We start from the raw sequence: 16,117 nt of genomic DNA on the forward strand, positions 1-16,117 counted from the left end.
AGTTTGCTTGATTTCATAATAGAAATAAACACCATCACAGCCTGGTGATGGAGGTCTCTATAGTGCTAGTTTCTTTCATAAAAACTGTACAGTGGGTAGATCTGATCCATTTACATTTTGTTAAGTGTTAAATCAGACGTGGGTAATCCACTGGTGTGCTGGCACGGGCAGATACCTGTGAATGGGACGTGTTGACTATGTGCTCTGGTGTCTTTTAAGCATTTTTAAGGGATCATCTAACAAAAAAAAAAATCTTTGCTGATGATTCGCGATGTTGCTGCTCCACTTTTTTTCACCTCACCAGCAGATATGCGTGCCTGCGCATTGCAGTGATGCAGTTCATGTATGCAACTGTCTAACCAACCGTACTAACCATAGCTGATAACTTAGCAGTCCACTTAGCAGTCTGATGCAAATATGCTTCTAAAATGACTTGTTCTTATATAGCGCTTTTGTACTCTTCTGAGCACTCAAAGCGCTTTACACAACTTGTGTATTCACCCATTCGCACAAGCACATTTTTCTAGGTGCTTTCTAAGTAACATTCACACACACTCATGCAATTTGGGGTCAGTATCTTGCCTAAGGATATTTGGCATGCAGACTAGGGGAAGCCAGGAATCGAACCACCAACCTTCCAATCAGTAGATCGGAAGGTACCACCTGAGCTACAGCCAAGCTATAACATGAAAGCTCTGTGCTTTATGCCATCAGATGGGTGCTTCTTGTGGTTTTTGAATGAAATTATCTGACAAATAATAAGTCTGTACCACTGTTGTGGTGCAGTGCAATGTGTCAGAGGTTTTTGTTAGTCCACTCCTTCACATACAACTTGTGGTTGAAGCTTGCTAAACAGGCTTGTTACTATTAGTTGGGAACTGGGCACTTCACCCTTTAAAGGTGAGTTTAAATATGGCCACTTTTGGCTCCTCAAAGCAAAAGGCATCATGGTGGTGGCCAAAAGTCTAAAGTACAGCATTCACATTCACATAAATAAGATACGGACATATTAGCAACTTATTTCCAAAGTGTGACCAGCAGGACTGAACAGGACGTTTGATGAACTACCAGATTTGTAGCTCAGTGGTTTCTGTTGCTTTGTAGTGTCCAACATCTGATTATGTATTCTAAGCAGGACGTCAGTATTATCTGTGTACCCTGACCTTTAAATTCCTTTTTTTCCTGTGAGTAACACACCAGCAGTAGCTCTACAGATGGGCTTGGATGTGACTCTGCAGCTTTTTGACTAAATAAGGAGTTCAGTGCCAGGAGCCAAAGTGCGGCCAGCAGCCATCAAGAATGCTTGGCCTTTGTGTGTGTGTGTGTATGTGTGTGTGTGTGTGTGTGTGTGTGTGTGTGTGTGTCTGGTCAAAGGAGAATCTGAAGAATGCTCTTCACCCCCATAACAACCACGGAGCCTCCAGACTTAATAACACCCCAATAAAAGCGTCCCGTTAATGCTACACACACCGAGTGGCACCAGCATGCTTCTATCATCCTGTGGTCACTTAAAGAATCGAACGATACAATTAGATCGTTTTGGTTTAATTGTGTAATTCACATCATTTTACAGTGTGCAATGTGCGACAACAGTGGCAGAGCAGAAAACAGGCCAAATAAACACAATGTACCAGAAAGAAGAAGTGAATAGATGCTTGGAGTGGAAAGGCTTGGAGGGGGGTAATCTGTGGTTTGTTCATGCCAGAGAGCTCAATGAAGTTCTGCCTGGAAGTAAGTGAAAGCCGAGAAAGCTGGCAGAATATCCAGCACATATAGAGGCCTATTGTTCCAGAGGAATTTAGAAAATAAACAGGAGACAACACGCAGGGCGGGACGGCAAGAGCTCACCAAGGCAAGACTGAGCTCTCTCGCTTGTCCTTTGTCTCCCCCTAGCATTTGATTATGGTACTACACTTCTCTGTCCTGGAAGTGTTCCAATTATTTGCTTTTTGGACGTATCCACTTTTTATACTGATTGTTGTGACATCATCACTGAGTTCAAATGTACAGCAGCCTCCTCTGTTGAGTGCTGTTGAGGACTTTGCCACCACCACACAAATTTAATTAGAAAATCACTTAAAATCACTTCATTAAAGTGCCCAAAAGCTGCATCAGTGTTAATCTAACTAATGCTTCAAGACAGACTGAAAAATGTGTCATTCAAGCTTCTTACCCACACATCAGGACCTCAGTTTAGACTCTAAGCTCAAAGACAATAAGGTAAGAACATGAATGAGTGCTGTAAAAACACAACCTGACCACGTCAGTGTTGAGAAAGGATTTCAGTGAGCCAAATCCAACAGAAGGTTGCAGAACTAAATGTGGCACTGTTATTCTCTGCTTGTGCAGGAGGCCTCCAGCCAAAGACCTCATTCCCTGAATCGGCCGAGACGAAACCCAGAGGCTGTAGTGCTAAGACAGAGGTACGAGTGAAGACCTGAGAGATGAAAACCACTGATTTATGGAACAAATAGAAGAAGGGAAGAGCTTTGGATGTCTTGTTGTATTTTTCATCAAATAGTCAAATGTGAAATCTATCGACCTGTCTATGGGGCATGGTATATATGTGTGTGTGTGTGTGTGTGTGTGTGTGTGTGTGTGTGTGTGTGTGTGTGTGTGCATGCGTGTTTGTGTGTGTGCGTGTATCGAATATAAGCTCTATTCCACAGAAAGGTGTCGACTCAGTCTCCACTTGAGTGAATCTTATATAGCTGTATAGCACCAGCCTGTCCCAGCTTCAGCTTCTCATCACTTACCCCACCCAATCAGCCACAAGCATGAGCAGAGCAAAACTCAGCACAGGAAATGTAACACTGCACGCGATAACACTGCCAGCCACATTACATGCAAGACAGTGTGGAGACAGCCAGTCAGAAGCAGAGATTACACCTAAATTATGGTTTTCCCCTCCAGTTTCTGTAGACAGTGTGGTAACGGTGGCACTTGTTAGCTGAAAGTAGGACAAGACATGTCAAATAAGGACACGTTTGATTGAGATGTTTACATCAGATGAACCACACCAGCATCCTCTTTTGTCTTCACAGTATATACATCTTTATATTTATGAGAGAGAGGCAGAAATCCAGTCAGTCTGAGTAGTACCACATTTGCCTGGTGTTTGTCTGCATGCAGGTGAATCCATTTGTAAATCATAAGAGGAAGTTATAAGCCTCGAAAGCATCAACAGTTTAGCTTTCATTGTCCTTTTTTAGTTGGCGTTGCAAATACTAATAGCTGCACAGAACAGGAAGTCTTTGGCCTGACATCTGTGGTGTGCTGGCTACACCTGACCCAAACAGCGGCTACTGACCCCGCCGCTAAGCCATGCTAGGGGAGGCATGCTAGGGGAGGCATGCTAGGACAGCCATGCTAGAACAGCCATGCTAGGACAGCCATAGGTCCTCAAACTGTGGAAAAGCTAACTCGCTTAGCTTAATACCTCTCATTTTAGTGGATTTAATTGGATCTTTGCCTTTAAACAACTTTTTTAACAAAAACAAATGTATCTATAGATACCTATAGAAAAACTTTCTGAAAGTTGATTAAATATAAAGACAGTGGGTGGTATGCAGAAGTCTTAAGCTGCCACTCACTGGATATATTTTGCTAGGAAATCAACTGAGACATCTGAAAGTGAACATATATAGAAACACAGTATATGAGACAAAACCTGAGAATCCTAACGAGCTTGGAAGGCAATATTTGGTGTGATCAGCTTTATTCAACACAGTCTGAACTCTCTTATTCAAGCCTTCTGTGATTTCCTTAAGTAGTATTTAGGAGTAGTTTCTTGGGGGACGTTTCAAAGTCTTCTTTACAAACCGAATGCTGTTCAAGGTGACCCCACGTTTCTTCAATAATGCTGAAGTCTGGAGCCCAGTCCACCACTGTGTATTTCTCTGTTCAGCTTTGCTTTTACTTTGTTGACAGTGTGTTTGGGATCGCATGCTGAAAAATTAAGCTGTTGCTAATCGGATGCTTTCCAGATGGAATTGCATGATGGATCAACATCTGATGGTAAGGAGCCAGACATTCTTCTCTTTAAAAAAGACCCTAAGTCTGGACCACCAGTCCCAAACCATGACAGAGCCTCCACCATGTGTGACAGACATCTGTAGACACTCACTGTAGTATTTCAAAATCATGGTCATCATCTCATCAAAGCTGTTTCCAATGATTTTTAGTCACGTTCTTGTGTAATTTAGCATAATTCAACCTTTAGAATCATTTCCTTTATTCAAGAACGGCTTCTTAGTAACTACCCAAACGGTCCAGTGTCAGCTCTTTGCTGGATCTTTTCCTTTCTTAACGATATGACTATGACATACTTTTCATCTGCTGTATGTCGTTTTTCAGACCTGATACTTTTTTACCCTCCACTCATTTTTTTGTTTTGTTTAAGGCCACATAGCTCATCAGTTAGTTCAGAAACACCATTTGATTCCTGACCGAACTCTGTTTCCTGGATCTGCTACAGTGCCTAAAGATGGTTTAACAGATGAACAGCATTACAAATGAAAATGTTACTATGTGTTGTCACACACTGGTTCATTCTTAGCTGCCTTTTTTATGCCTGATTGAATCATAGGTCACAGTGAAATGGCTTAGAAAAGGTCAGGCACAAGGACTGGGCTGAAAATGAAAGACAAAGCAGCCAATGCCCACACACTAACATCTGAGACGTACTCCCTTAAGGACCACTTTAAAAAGATCACAAAAAACAAAATCGAATAAAATGTGGGGGTGGCTCGAGACTTTTACTGTAGGCCTTATCTAACCATAATATTTTTGCATGAAAAACACCAAGTCTGCATACATTTTTCTGTTTTAGGGAATTTAAGTTTTAATATGTCATCGAGTTTGCATTCACATGGCAAAAGCTAAACTTTTAAATTTGCTGTAGAGAGGGGGGGGGGGGGGGGTTGATTTCATTTAAATCACACATGTTGTATGTGACAATTAGTAACCAGTAAAAACCAAGTAAAGGTGATGTGTCTGATACAGGTCAGCTGAGGAGCTCAGAGTTTGTGTAGAGCACAGGAAGCCCACAGTCCTCCACAGCGCTTTAGATGAAAGCTCAGTAGGAATGTTATGACCTCACCGTAAAATCACCTGCCAGAAAAGCTTTAAAAAAAACTGGTTACATTTAAGAACAAAAGAGGCGCATTCAGGTCCTGCAGTCTCATCACCAAACAACCATCATGACAGCACTTTTCTGTTTTTGGAAGCTTACTGGTGAAGTGGACATGACTGTCTGGACTGGACTTAGATTATCTCCTACACTCTGCCATGAACTGAAAAGAACGTTTGTGTTTATATAACTGTATATAATATGTCTATAGGCAACAGTTAGTTCTTTAGAGGCTTCTTGCAAATGCTAAGTGAAAGGACACTGCCACACTGTAAACTGGACTTGGATCGGAGCGTTCGGTTTGCTTCATCACAACTTATAAATAGTAAAGTACTGATACATAGATGTAAGCCTCCCAGTCTTCCAGTGGCATGTGTTAATGCTGTTGCAGTTTAATCTGCAAATGATGTCAAGAACAGCAGAGCTGAAACTAAAGAGAAATGCTGCCTTGCTTGTATGGTTATTAAATGTGGATAAATGAAGTGTAACGAAGGTCATGCTGTCCTTGAACATGGGAGCTGCGTGAAAGCTTTCCTCCCATCTGGCCACACTTTGAGAAGCCGCTGACCATAAGAACCAAAACATGTTGCAATGATGTGCATCAGGTGTAGGCACTCAATGAAACTGAAGCTTTATTATGATTATTACCGACTGACTGACAAATACTTGGCAGGCATCTTTTTGATAATTGCCAGACTCATTATTTTTATGTTTTCATCGATCAGTTTTCCTATGCCAGCTATCACAGGATGAAAGGTGTGGTCCACTAGGAGGGGTCTAACCTTCACACTGCATAACTTATCGTTTCTTTTCCTTATTTTGAGAATTAGATGATCATCCAGCTGTGTTTCTGAAATGTGTTACGTGAAAATTCAACCATTCTTCTGAACAATATCCAGATTAGATCAAATGAGTCGAGACTGGAAGGAATAATTATTTCAAGAGAGAGTAAACTCTGGGACAGGTGCACTTTTAGAGCTGACTTTGCCGTTTCGAGTCTTCAGTCGGGCTGCTGTCAGTGGATCGCTGATACTTCGGGAGGTCAACACTTGGGTCATTTTCAAACGTCCTCAACGTAAAGTGGACCGGGCGGCGCGCGTGCTCTTGCGGTTTCCCGCTCCCGGCGGCGGAGGGCGCACGCGGCCACCACTTGCCCCCCCGGTAAAACAGCACCAGTGGCCGCGGATGACCTTATTTGGTGTGGAACCCCTAATTGTAACACCGGGGAGTCCGCTGCTGCGGTGCACGCGCGCAAAAACCAGCAAATAAAGTTTACACGCAGGAACAGCGTGGGGCTAATCGTGGACCACCAGGGCAGCCAAGCCCCAAGCGCACCCAGTGAACCTCCTTCAAAGTTTAACAGGAAAACCCATTCACCGCACCCGCGGCAGAAGCAGCGGACACTCACGGCTGAGCCTCTCCAGCCCGCTGCAAACATACCCACGGAGCTGACACAGAAAACTTCAGCACACATGCCACGCAGGAAGCCTCACAGTGTGAGAGGAGCCTCCTCACATCGGGACCGAACTCACCTGTGTGCTGGAGCCTGTGATCTTCAGTCGTCTGTGTGTGCGTCCTCCGCCTCTCTGTCCGCTCCGTCTGCGCGCAGATGTTGCTGTGGTCACAGAGGGTGTGTTTATGTGTGTGTGTGTGTCCGTACCGAAGTCCCGGAGCTCCCTCCCCACGCTCAGTCCCGGTGGGGGGAAATGGGTGTATTGGTACTGGTGGCGCAAAAGAAAAGAAAGAGATAGTCCCTCTGCTCTTTTTCTCTTTTCTACCTCCACCTCTCGATCCCCCTCTCTCTCTCTGTCTGCACCGTGAGAGCCTTAATTGGTAAACGGGTAAAGCATCAGAGGTGCTGGGGGTGTTACTCTCTCTCTCTCTCTGTCTCTCGCTGTCTGCCTTTTTTACTTGGTGACGTCACGACCGCGCCTGGATTTTATAGGTATGATGTCACCGGTCTGTGCTCTGCTCTCATCTCATCCACTTTTATTGTATGCTGGTGTGTGTGAGTGCGTGTGTGTGTGTCTGTGTGTGTGAGTGCGTGTGTGAGTATGTCTGTGTGTGTGTCTGTGTGTGTGAGTGCGTGTGTGCGTGTGTGTGTACGTGTGTGTGAGTATGTCTGTGTGTGTGTCTGTGTGTGTGAGTGCGTGTGTGTCTGTGTGTGTGAGTGCGTGTGTGTGAGTATGTCTGTGTGTGTGTCTGTGTGTGTGAGTGCGTGTGTGTGTGAGTATGTCTGTGTGTGTGAGTGCGTGTGTGTGTCTGTGTGAGTGTGTGTGTGAGTGTGTGTAAAGCTCCACATCCGTCTTGCCTGGTATTTCTGTGTGGTCATATGTCTTTCAGGCCCTGCTCTCTTTCCTTTTATCTGTTATTGTTAAGCGAGACTGAGGGAGCTGAGTTTCTCTGTCAGGTCCTGCTCTGACTCAACATGGGGAGGTTGTATGTGTATGTGTGAACACACACACACACACACACTGTGTTTCAGTGCTCTCCAGCTGAGCATTGGCTCAGGAAACAAGAATGTTCGGCCTCTGCTGTGCCCTCTACTCACAGTTCATCAGTCTGGAGGGAGGATGGACGGAAGGGGAGGAGGAGATAGAGAGGTTTAGGGAGGTGAAAGTGAGAGTGGAGTCAAGAACGGAGAGAGTGTATTATGTAGGGAACATTAGGAATATCTTTTAATAGTTTTCCTAAGCGTATTAGAACATGTTCTCCATCCATACATCAAGTTCACTTTCTTCCACTTATGTAAGTTCAGAGCCTGTCACAGCTGTCACAGTGGAAAAGGATATCTTCATGTATTAGGAGAAGTGTGATCTGCATAATGGTGGTATTTTCTCTATATTGTCTTCCTAGAAATGGAGTGTGAGAGAGGACAGGACCTAGATGAGAGGGAGCCGAAGGAGGGAGGTTACAGAGCTTTACAGAAAAGCTCAGTCTGTGCTTTAAGGTCACAAAGTCCCATCTGTGTGTGTGTGTGTGTGTGTTTACTGCTACAGATGAGCCTGCGGTGAGGTAACTGCATACACATGATGTCACTGATCGACTGGACCAGCTCACAACTGCAGACATATGGTTCTGATTAATACATACTGGTTCACACACGCACACATACATGCTTGCAGACATGCGCATATAAGTGAGTGGAAGACAGATGAAGCAAAAAACAAAGGTTTCGTTTTAGGGAGAAAAATCTGTGTCTGTATATAAAACATGAGTGTAGCCACTGTGACATCATTGACTGAGGTTTCATTCAAAGCCTTGAGATGAATGTTTTCACTGTCAAGATCTTTGTGTTCTGAAACGCTAAATGGTGTATGAGGCACACTAAAGACATGCTTTATATTGTAAGGTAAAAACTCTACAATAAGACAGAGAAAACAAAGAAAACCCAACAACCCCATATGAGCAAGCACTTTGGCGACAGTGGGAAGGAAAAACTCCCTTTTAACAGGAAGAAACCTCCGGCAGAACCAGGCTCAGGGAGGGGCGGGGCCATCTGCCAAGACTGGAAGGACGACAAGCTGTGGAAGAGAGCCAGAGATGAATAATAACTAGTATGCCTGCCATTCTACTTTTAAATACTCTAGTATTGTCTAGTACAGTACAAGTGCAAACTGTTCTAATAGGGTGATATGGTACTACAAGGTCATTAAGATAAGATGGGGCCTGATTATTTAAGACCTTGTATGTGAGGAGCAGGATTTTGAATTCTGGATTTAACACTTTGGTATTCAGTAAAACGATGAGAGGGTTTGACCTTTGACCTGGGGGTTGGTGCCAAATCTGCATGTGACAGAGTGCTAGCTACTGCTAAGGCTATTGTCATTTTTATGCATTTTTAATGAAATAAGCATATTTAAAAAATATGCACATGTTCAAGAACATCTGAATCCTATTTTTAGTTGTTTAATTGTTGTAATTCATTTACTAAATCAGCCTTTCTTGGTTTGTTGCCTCAGGGCAACATTGTGGAGTTAGGTCATTGTCTTTAGGCAATAATGGTTAAGAGAAATTTTATGGGAGGAAAGAATTTGATTGGACAGTTAAGGTCAAAAGGTCAGCCCCTTGGTGAGGACAGTGAACTGGATGAGAGTGACAGCAAGCAGCAGAGGTCCCCAGAATCAGGTCTGAGGAACAGTTCAGAGATGAGGGGTCAAGTCAGGGAAAACATGATGTGAACCCCAGCTGAGTTTGTAAGTTTGCCCACCATCAAAGAAATGATCAGTCTATAACTTCAGGGGTAGGTTTACTTAAACAGTGAGAGAAAAATGAATTTAGAACTTATTAGAACATTATAAATTCAACATGTGCATCGGATTCAGTTATTTTATTTTTGATGGATGGCAACCAGAAAGCTAAAATTGAAGCTCCTGGCTCTGAAATCCAGAATTAATGAGTGGCATCACGGTATCTTTTATAAATACTTCATGGTTGATTTCGATATGATGGACCATTACTGTGTTGTGAAATGAATTCATCGTCATCTTTGTTATCTGTTTGCAGCTACAGAAATAAATGACTCATAACTGGAAATACAGATCTCAAGAAAGACAGCGCTGATCCGATCTTCTTCACACGGTGATAGAGGTCTGATTAAATCAGTGAAGAGTGAAAGCTGATATGAAAGTGTGTGATAAAATTGTGGAAAACTCACAACGTCACTGAGGAATGAACGAGCTCTAATGCCACACGAAGGGCTTCTCTCTTAAAGAGTGTGACAACTGGGCACCAGACTGTAAAAGAAAAGATAAAGTTTTTCCTGTCGGGCTGTGTCTGACACACTGTGGGCTCAGCAGCTGTACCTAAACACTGTGACTTGTCCTCCTTTAAAAGGAGCAGGGCTGGCCTGACTGCTCCTTTTAAAGCAGGACAAGTCACAGTGTTTAAGTACAGCTGCAACTACACAGACCAAAAATGTCACAGGCAAAGAGACAGACATTCCCAGTGGGAAGGGACCGCTGATGAGAAAAGACGTACGTAAAGATAATGTGTTTGAGAGAAAACAGCGAAAAATCAGGAATGAACAAGGACAAAGCTTCAAAGCTGAACTCTTCAATTATTAAAGTGATGTCAGTAATGGTTACTTTGCAGTTACTTTTCATCTCTTGTTCTTGTACACACGCATATGCACACACACACACACACGCATACACGCACACGCATACACACATACACACACACATGCACACATGCACGCACACACACACACACGCATGCACACATACACACGCACACACATGCATGCACACACACTCGTATAGCTGGACAAACTGTGCACATGTAGTCCTGCACACAGACCCTCGGCCTGAGCTCTTGGACCCATAAAAAGTGCATTAAAAGCCACTTGCAGGTTATTAAACAAATGTGCCTCTTTACTTGCATTCCTTGTTCTCTCATCTAGCTCCCCCACTTTCCATCTGAGTCGAACTTAAAGGATGTTACACGTGCACATAAAAGCGACTCCCATATTAAAGCCTATATTTAGGTACAGAGTGGATTTTAAGACCAGCTGAGGCAGAACAATGCATAGTACAATGGTAGTACATTTGAATCACTGTCTATTTGCTAACAGTTTTTAACATTTGCACACAGCTGGATTAGCAGCTGCAAAACGAGGATAAATTGTGATGGTGATAAATTGTGATGGTCAAAGCCTCAAACACATTGTGCTTTGGTTCTTCTCTGTGCCAGCTGCAGTCTCACAGTGTCTTGTCTAAGGGCCACACTGTATTCTTTAAAAATGAATTGAATTGAATAAAAAATTATTGTCCACAGTGAGGCTGCACATGCTTTATTAACTGAGCACAGCTTTTCAAGAGTCAGCTGGTAGAGGTGAAGGCCTGTTCTGGGAGAAAACATATTGTCAGGCAATCTGTAGAAGACTTGGGTTCACAAGTTCAATTTAATTTTATTTACATAGAGCCACATCATAAAAACAGTCGCCTTTGCAAGGTAAAGACGCTGCAATAATACAGAGAAATCAGAGGTAACTCTAAGAGCCATATAGTCTCCTATCAGCAAGTGCTTCAGCGACAGCGGGAAGGAAAAACTGCAGAACCAGGCTGAGGGAGGGAGGGGGGGAGGGCAGGGAGACAAAGACGCGCTGTGGAAGAGAGCCAGACAGGATTAAATGCATCACGTATTGTATAAACATGTTAATGAAGTGCAACAGCTGACTTTGTTAATGTGTTTTATCCTGAAAGAGGAAGATGACGAGTATGAAGAAGAGTCCTGCATGTTGTGAAGCAGGACATGTTGTGACATAAGAGGATGTTAGGGATGGGTTGAAATGGAGGCCAGTTATTAGGCGTGGTGGCCCTCAGAGGAAGAAGCAAAAAGAAGAAGAAGATCATTAAAACATGGAACCTTTATAGATGCATTTGTGCTGAAAGCAGGTTCAGTCTTTGTATTGGCAGCCAAGCAGAATGATTAGCTTTGTGATGCTTCACATGAATGATTTCTAAAGCCCTGCCTACATATAAAGCTGACAGATGGTAGCTTTAATACCAATAAATCATAATAGGAGCTTCACTTGCTTGCCTAGCCTTTTGATACTGTAGCTGCTAGTCTCTTCCTCTATCCCCACACAGCCTGAAGACCAGTGCAGGTCCCTCAAACCAGAATGAAGTTGGTCCAGTTTATTAAGTGCAACGGTTTCATAATAAAAGCCTTTTCCTTTTTTCTTTGCCACGAATATTCAGGTTAAAATATTCCAGGTACAAAGAGGCTGTTACTGAAATATGTGAAGCTACCTGTAGCCTGATTGTTGAGGATAGTCTGAGGAGTGAATGGGTATGAAATTCCTATGAAAGAGTCAATTAAGCCAGCTGTGCCAGCTGCTGTAGATGAGCCTGGATAGACAGAATGTATCATTTCTAACTGTTTGTTATGGTTATAGAGCGGTGTAGCTACACAGCAACACTGGAGATGTATAATCAGTTTAACATTAGTGGACTTCACCACACGCTCCTCATCTGATCATCAACAGACTCAAAACAATGCAAACTGCTGAGAACGGAACAGTTAAAGATCCAAGCAAACATCAACATGAACCCGCGCTCACTGTCATTACAGCACCAAGCAGCAGGTAAACCCTCCTGCACCTGCACTCTTTTAACACATGTAATATGTGGTGTCAGGGACTGTAAACAACACCGTGTGGATCCAAAGTCATGAGACACAGACTGACCGAGCAGCACACTCTGATGTCTGCCACGGCGTCACTTACACAGACTTAGGACATCACAACTTCAGGAATAATGAAGAGTTTCCACATTATACAGACTAAGAGGTAATTAGGTTAAGTGGGGTTGTTTGCTCCTGTTTCAGCTTGGAGATAAGTCTGTGTGTAACGTCCCCATGCCTCGGACACACTGCTACTTGTTTTATTTACTGTGTCGTTTCTTTACGGAGCAGCTCCCCATGCCCGTCACTACGGCAGAGCTCCAGACCTCTCCTCCAGGTCCCAGCCTCCTACTGAAAAAAGGGAAGTGTGATTAGATGACCGCTGTCAGCTGCGACAGCCAGCCTACCCCCCCAGGACCACACCCTAAACCCTCTGCTCCGCCCCTCCCCTGCAGCTGGGCCACAAACCACACCCACCACACAGTGATACACTTCTATGTCTAATGTGTGTGAGTGTGCATGCCAGCTATATGTGAGACCCAAAGACACACAAAACAGTAATGTAACTTCAGACACACACACACACACACACACACACACACACACACACACACACAATGTTAGTTCTGTTATGTCTAATAATCAGTCAGAGCCAACGGTGCCTCGTGCTGGCTCACACTGACACATAGACAAAGCCATATTGAAGCACTGTAGTGAGTATTATTATCAAGTATTAGTTTCTTATTTCTCTGGTCATTCAGTTCAAAACAGCAGGCAGACTGAGGCTCTGCTGAAGATGATTAAGATCCAGTTTTCCTTCTGTTCCAGTGTCAGGTGATCCCGTGTTTGTCACAACAAGGGCAGCAGTTACTTTTCCACACTGGCCACACAGGTTTGGACCATCATTTAAAAATCCCTCCGTCATCTTTGTCTAATATTAAAATGTGAGACATATCTGAGACATATGTGTATTGACTATCCAACAATCAGGAAATAGATTTCATGGCACTGAATAGTTGTTATTTTTACTATTATCATTGTAGAGTGAAACACAATATGGAAACAGAACAGCTGAGCATCAGGGGTCATAACTCTGATTCTTGTTTGGGCTGAGAGATGAACTGTTGAAATGTGCCTGTCCAGAGGCAGTGGTGCACCCCATAATGATGATGTATATGAAGCAGGGATCACTTCCTGTTTCACAAAGGATGAATTCATGCTGAAGTGATCTGATAATGTAACATTCATGTGGTTTGTACATCTGTGAGTTTTTATAATATCTTTGAAAGAAGTGGTGGTGGTGCAGTGGTGCAGAACGACACCGTGGACCACAGGCTACAGTCTGACAAAAACACAACGCTGGACTTTCAAAGAACAACATCTCTTATGAAATATTCCTGAAGGCGTGTTCAGGATGTCTTGAAACATACATTTGGTCACAACAAATATTGGCTCAGTTTTTGCCTCCTATGTTGATTTTTTTAAAATGTTTGCAAAGGTTTTGGCGCACATGCACGTTTCCCATTTTCCTAGTAAAACACAAGGAAGGGAAGGGTGGCACGAGGCTTTTCCACAGCACTCTGTCAAACGAGGAGCACAGAGTGTGTCAAACAAAGCTCAACATGTTGAGTTAGTCACATTCCTCACAGTAGCTCCTTTGGCTTTTAGAGCAGCTTTTCATACTCTGTATATTCAATGATGTCATCATCTGGAGCCTTTCAACAGCTTCACATATGCTACAACTTGTCGGTCACTGTTCCCTCATCTGTGCTGGGGTTAGGTGCCTGTGGATCCAGGTGTTCTTCTTCTGCTTCTTACATAATTAATCCACTTTATGTTTCACAAAGTTCAAATGGGACATTTAATTTGATTTGTTATGTTTATACTTCCATACTGAGGCTGGTTATTTTGAGTCTTCACACTGTGAGGCTGGACTGTGTTATGAGAACGTGGGTGGGTTGCTGTGAAAAGGTTACCTGTACACTTCACCCTCACTGGTGGCTGCAGTGGACGAACTTAAACAGTATTCAGCCTGTGGGCAACAGGAAGCTTTACAAAAGTCAGAGTACTGGCTGCTTAAAATCTGAAAAGTCCCATATTTTCTGTTTGGACACACAAATGAAAAATGTCACACTACACAGGACGACTCGGGACAATTTCTGAGAGACAAATAGTTATATTTCAGAAAAATACTTTACAAATATTTTTATATGAAATTTGTCACAAATATTAAGAACGTGCTATTTTCATTCATCGTTCACGCTGGATTGAAGAAACATCACAAAAACAAAAACTATCAACGAGCTGTTGCTGAGGCTGCGTGCCACAGAAAAGACAAACAGCCATCCCTGCGCTGTAGAAAGACAGTGCCACTGGTCCTGTTTAAAGTCTGCAGTTACATGTGTGATGTGACCTCATCAGAATAAATGCAGTCGCTTCAGGTTGGTTCTCAAAGTTAATCACTCTGACCTTAAGAGTCTTAGTGTGTTTCTGAGTGGTGAACTCAGCCGTGTACACTACAACAGTTTAACACGGGTCTAGTTTGGCCATGACGACAGCTGGAACACGGACATTTGAACTGCTTTCCACCCTCGAGCTCTCGCTCGGCCTCCTTTCACTCCCTTTCTGGCCATATTAAGAAAATCCCTCAGATTGGAGGAGAGAGCAGCGCTGAGAGAGAACGTGAGAGAACTCTGGACTTATTCCCAGATCTTCAGTTCCTGTTGGGAAATGACTGGATGGGGCTCAGGGAGGATGAGTGTGTGTGTGTGTGTGTGTGTGTGTGTGTGTGTGTGTGTGTGTGTGTGTGTGTGTGTGTGTGTGTGTGTGTGATGTAATCAGGACACGCACAATTTGCACAAGTGAGTTACAGTAAAAGTACCAAAGCTGTCTGTGGAGTCTCTGTCCTCAGAGACGTGTGTGTGTGTGTGTGTGTGTGTGTGTGTGTGTGCATTCCAGGTGGATAGAGTGCTATCTATGCAGATTTATACTCTTTAAATGGAGGCGTGGCTTAGCTGAATGAATTAGAGTACAAGACTCTATTACTAGTAGCTAAAACACACACACACACACACACACATGCAGACACACACGCACACACAGACACACACACACGTTCTCCGTCGACACAGCCTTTTAAGGTAAGCTCTCCCTTCCTCTCTCCCCCGTCTATGTTAGCCTCCTCTCTGTCTCATTTAGCCTGCCTGTGATTTTAACCCCCCCCCCCCCCCAGCTTCCAGCACACAGCCCTCCCCATTGTGTTTCTACTCTGCTTATTTTTTTCCATGTTTCTGGCTGTCGGCCCGAGCACACAGCACTGTTGGATTCCCTGAGGACCAGCGCGCCTCTCTTGGGTCTTCTACTCTCAAACTCATCTAAACAGAGAGATTCTGGTGAGCGGCGGCGACCAGGCCAGTGAGGAAAGGAGCAAAGCAAACAAACAGAGGTTTGCAACGATGCAGAGAGATGTACTGTGGATAGCACTGCATTCAGCCAGGGTGCAAACAGTGCTGTTTTTGTTCCAAAGGGGAAACAGTATAGACGATCGTCCATTAGAAATCACAGGTCTTACATTTGATCACGGGGTAAAAACGTGCCGACCCTGTGTGGATTCTGCATTTCTGTATTCAACACAGAGATGAAGAGATGGGGTCCAGTAGTTTTGTCCATATAAGGGGGGAGGAATGTGGCTGTGGAGCAGCTATGAATGACTGATCCACCTCTCAGCCTCCCTCCTTAGTGTTATCTGCCCCCTTTTTCCCTCTCTGGGATTAAATCTGGAACATTTCTCTTGTCATGTATGCAGCATCTACACATGTGCTGTCCCCCATAAACACACACACACACACCTCAGCTACA

At 43.7% G+C, this 16,117-nt stretch overlaps 1 protein-coding gene across 3 annotated transcripts in view; it reads right to left on the bottom strand.

The window, feature by feature from the left end:
- The window catches only part of flna (filamin A, alpha (actin binding protein 280)), a 43,801-nt gene extending 36,856 nt beyond the window's left edge, over positions 1-6,945 (bottom strand). For all 3 annotated transcript variants that reach the window (XM_085260564.1, XM_085260563.1, XM_085260562.1), the window contains exon 1: positions 6,664-6,945. The gene's annotated coding sequence lies outside the window, so the exon portion shown is untranslated. The remainder of the gene's footprint in view (positions 1-6,663) is intronic.
- Positions 6,946-16,117: the final 9,172 nt, after the last annotated feature.

This window comes from Mchenga conophoros, linkage group LG20 (assembly GCF_057382185.1).
Source record: "Mchenga conophoros isolate Kocher_MC1m ecotype Shallow Benthic linkage group LG20, M_conophoros_male_GT1.1, whole genome shotgun sequence".
NCBI lineage: Eukaryota > Metazoa > Chordata > Actinopteri > Cichliformes > Cichlidae > Mchenga > Mchenga conophoros.